This window comes from Mchenga conophoros, linkage group LG6 (genome assembly GCF_057382185.1).
Source record: "Mchenga conophoros isolate Kocher_MC1m ecotype Shallow Benthic linkage group LG6, M_conophoros_male_GT1.1, whole genome shotgun sequence".
NCBI lineage: Eukaryota > Metazoa > Chordata > Actinopteri > Cichliformes > Cichlidae > Mchenga > Mchenga conophoros.
This window is the reverse complement of record NC_140531.1, coordinates 6,460,266-6,465,013: the sequence shown is the minus strand read 5'-3', so window position 1 is coordinate 6,465,013 and position 4,748 is coordinate 6,460,266. Positions and strand designations below refer to the sequence as shown.

Genomic DNA, 4,748 nt, shown 5'->3' with positions numbered 1-4,748 from the left:
GATTTTACCCTCAAAACGTAGCCATGGCTGTCCTCTTTCATCCAATGTGTTTACTATTGTCCTAGGTGTTATGGTTCTTTCATAAATGTCACCAATGCACAGCCTCCTCCCTCCAACTCTTCCATAGACTCTAATGTTAAAATGGCTCAGAAGGTTCGTTTGAAAATCAGAAGAGCATGGTGTCTTTCCACTGTCACCACGTCCATATAATAAGCTCCACAGGCATGAAAACTGAGAATTAGGTAGACTAGACATGGCTGTCGCTCACGGTGAAAGAATTTTGTCAGTACGACATGTACTTTTCATTTGGGAACGATTTGTTTCGGCCTGACTTTTCTGTTCATTTTAAGCAGCAAAAGTGAGGTGCATGTCTGTGTCGTGTGTATGGAGCCATTGGGTGCGGTCACTATAGCAACCAGGCTCACACCTGCCTGCTTAACGAGCTCTGCCTGCCACTCTGCCAAAATTCATATTAAACACTTCTCTTTCAACTGCTGCTGTGTCCACAGTGTTAAAGCCATCATTTTACCCTCAAAACGTCGCCATCGTTGTTCTTTTTCCAACATCTTGTCTTTCAAAGCTCAGACATTTAAACTTTTTAAACTGTGTGGATCCAAGTGGAGGGATCACATTTTAGTCATTCAGTGATTCAAAGAATATGACCTTTTAATATTCTTTCAGATGTTTTCTGACTCTAAATGTTCTTTTCTCATTTCTTAGGTTTTTCTAATTTACAATTAAAACATTTTCAGCTTTTTTCCAACTTCTTCTTCTGTGTAACCTTCAGCTTTTAGCAGTTCAGCACTTTTGTTTTCAGGTTAAATTCGGGGTTTTTTTTTAATCTCATTCAAAATTTTTAACTTAAATTCAGTAATTATTTCATTTCAATGCATACATTCAGATTCAAGCATTCACACTGCAGTTTCTTCAGAAAATGCACTTTCTAGTTATTATATTTTATTTTTCCGTACGTTTTTTGAAAGCCTACTCCTTCAAAACCGTTCAACTTAGAAAAACCATTCAAACATCGTTAGATTCCTATTATTTTGGACAACATTGCTTGTATTTTTCTCATTTTTAACATTTATATTTTTAATTTTATTCAACTTTATTCAACAAAAATTTCCCATGTATTTCAATGGGGAGACCCTTCAAATTCTCATTCAACTTACTCATTTTTAAACTCTTACTACTTCAACATACGTTCACATAGAGCCACCATTCAAACTTTAAAACGAAGACAAGACATTCAACTATTCAACTTGTATTTATCTTTTCAATATCTATTATACTTTTTCTTCAGTTCCAGTTTAAGTTTCATGATGTTTTTTCACCCGTTTCAGAGTTTATAATGGGTGTGTATGGGACGGAATGTTGGGGCTAGAGTGAGGCAGCTCAACTGCTAGAGTGAGAGGAGCAAAAAAATTAATCTTAAAATCTTTTTTAAAACTGCTGCTGTGTCCGCAGCGTTTGCTCTACAGGTATGATTTTACCCTCAAAACGTAGCCATGGCTGTCCTCTTTCATCCAATGTGTTTACTATTGTCCTAGGTGTTATGGTTCTTTCGTAAATGTCACCAATGCACAGCCTCCTCCCTCCAACTCTTCCATAGACTCTAATGTTAAAATGGCTCAGAAGGTTCGTTTGAAAATCAGAAGAGCATGGTGTCTTTCCACTGTCACCACGTCCATATAATAAACTCCACAGGCATGAAAACTGAGAATTCAGTAGACTAGAAGCTGCTGCCGCTCACGGTGAAAGAATTTCATCAATACGACCTATACTTTTCACTTGGGAGCGATTTGTTTCGGCCTGACTTTTCTGTTCATTTTAAGCAGCAAAAGTGAGGCGCATGTCTGTGTACGTGTGTATGGAGCCATTGGGTGCAGTCACTATAGCAACCAGGCTCACACCTGCCTGCTTAACGAGCTCTGCCTGCCACTGTGCCAAGATTCATCTTAAACACTTCTCTTTCAACTGCTGCTGTGTCCACAGTGTTAAAGCCATCATTTTACCCTCAAAACGTCGCCATCGTTGTTCTCTTTCAAACACTGTTTTTCAAAGCTCAGACTTTTACATTTTTTAAACTGTGTGGATCAAAGTGGAGGGATCACATTTTAGTCATTCAGTGATTCAAAGAATATGACCTTTTAATATTCATTCAGATGTTTTCTGACTCTAAATGTTCTTTTCTCATTTCTTAGGGTTTTCTAATTTACATTTAAAACATTTTCAGTTTTTTTCCAACTTCTTCTTCTGTGTAACGTTCAGCTTTTAGCAGTTCAGCACCTTTGTTTTCAGGTTAAATTCGTTTTTTTTTTTTGTTTTTTTTTAATCTCATTCAATATTTTTAACTCAAAATTCAGCAATTAATTCATTTCAGTGCATACATTCAGATTCAAGCATTCACACTGCAGTTTCTTCAGAAAATGCACTTTCTAGTTAGTGTGAATGCTTGAAAAGCATTCACAGTATTGTTATTCGAATCTTTATTATTATTATTATATATTCCGTACGTTTTTTGGCATCTAACTCCTTCAAAACCGTTCAACTTAGAAAAACCATTCAAACACCGTTAGATTCCTATTCTTTTGGACAACACTGCTTCTATTTTTCATATTTTTAACATTTATATTTTTAATTTTATTCAACTTTATTCAACAAAAATTTATAATGTATTTCAATGGGGAGACCCTTCAAATCCTCATTCAACTTACTCATTTTTAAACTCTTACTACTTCCACATACATTGACATAGAGCCACCATTCAAACTTTAAAACGAAGACAAGACATTCAACTATTCAACTTGTATTTATCTTTTCAATATCTATTATACTTTTTCTTCAGTTCCAGTTTAAGTTTCATGATGTTTTTTCACCCGTTTCAGAGTTTATAATGGGTGTGTATGGGACGGAATGTTGGGGCTAGAGTGAGGCAGCTCAACTGCTAGAGTGAGAGGAGCAAAAAAATTAATCTTAAAATCTTTTTTAAAACTGCTGCTGTGTCCACAGCGTTTGCTCTACAGGTATGATTTTACCCTCAAAACGTAGCCATCGCTGTCCTCTTTCATCCAATGTGTTTACTATTGTACTAGGTGTTATGGTTCTTTCATAAATCTCACCAATGCACAGCCTCCTCCCTCCAACTCTTCCATAGACTCCAATGTTAAAATGTCTCAGAAGGTTGGTTTGAAAATCAGAAGAGCATGGTGTCTTTACACTGTCACCACGTCCATATAATAAGCTCCACAGGCATGAAAACTGAGAATTAGGTAGACTAGACATTGCTGTCGCTCACGGTGAAAGAATTTTGTCAATATGACTTTTACTTTTCATTTGGGAGCGATTTGTTTCGGCCTGACTTTTCTGTTCATTTTAAGCAGCAAAAGTGAGGTGCATGTCTGTGTCCGTGTGTATGGAGCCCTTGGGTGCGGTCACTATAGCAACCAGGCTCACACCTGCCTGCTTAACGAGCTCTCTCTCACTCTGTGCCAAGATTCATCTTAAACACTTCTCTTTCAACTGCTGCTGTGTCCACAGTGTTAAAGCCATCATTTTACCCTCAAAACGTTGTTCTCTTTCCAACATCTTGTCTTTCAAAGCTCAGAGATGTAAACTTTTTAAACTGTGTGGATCCAAGTGGAGGGATCACATTTGAGTCATTCAGTGATTCAAAGAATATGACCTTTTACTATTCATTCAGATGTTTTCTGACTCTAAATGTTCTTTTCTCATTTCTTAGGGTTTTCTAATTTACATTTAAAACATTTTCAGCTTTTTTCCAACTCCTTCTTCTGTGTAACCTTCAGCTTTTAGCAGTTCAGCACCTTTGTTTTCAGGTTAAATTCGTTTTTTTTTTTGTTTTTTTTTAATCTCATTCAATATTTTTAACTCAAAATTCAGCAATTAATTCATTTCAGTGCATACATTCAGATTCAAGCATTCACACTGCAGTTTCTTCAGAAAATGCACTTTCTAGTTATTATTATATATTCCGTACGTTTTTTGGCATCTAACTCCTTCAAAACCGTTCAACTTAGAAAAACCATTCAAACACCGTTAGATTCCTATTCTTTTGGACATGACTGCTTCTATTTTTCATATTTTTAACATTTATATTTTTAATTTTATTCAACTTTATTCAACAAAAATTTCCCATGTATTTCAATGGGGAGACCCTTCAAATTCTCATTCAACTTACTCATTTTTAAACTCTTACTACTTCCACATACATTGACATAGAGCCACCATTCAAACTTTAAAACGAAGACAAGACATTCAACTATTCAACTTGTATTTATCTTTTCAATATCTATTATACTTTTTCTTCAGTTCCAGTTTAAGTTTCATGATGTTTTTTCACCCGTTTCAGAGTTTATAATGGGTGTGTATGGGACGGAATGTTGGGGCTAGAGTGAGGCAGCTCAACTGCTAGAGTGAGAGGAGCAAAAAAATTAATATTAAAATCTTTTTTAAAACTGCTGCTGTGTCCGCAGCGTTTGCTCTACAGGTATGATTTTACCCTCAAAACGTAGCCATGGCTGTCCTCTTTCATCCAATGTGTTTACTATTGTCCTAGGTGTTACGGTTCTTTCATAAATGTCACCAATGCACAGCCTCCTCCCTCCAACTCTTCCATAGACTCTAATGTTAAAACGGCTCAGAAGGTTGGTTTGAAAATCAGAAGAGCATGGTGTTTTTACACTGTCACCACGTCCATATAATAAACTCCACAGGCATGAAAACTG

At 36.2% G+C, this 4,748-nt stretch overlaps 1 protein-coding gene across 1 annotated transcript in view; it reads right to left on the bottom strand.

Moving 5' to 3' along the window:
• The window catches only part of hoga1 (4-hydroxy-2-oxoglutarate aldolase 1), an 84,214-nt gene that overhangs the window by 11,291 nt on the left and 68,175 nt on the right, over positions 1–4,748 (bottom strand). The window lies entirely within an intron of this gene.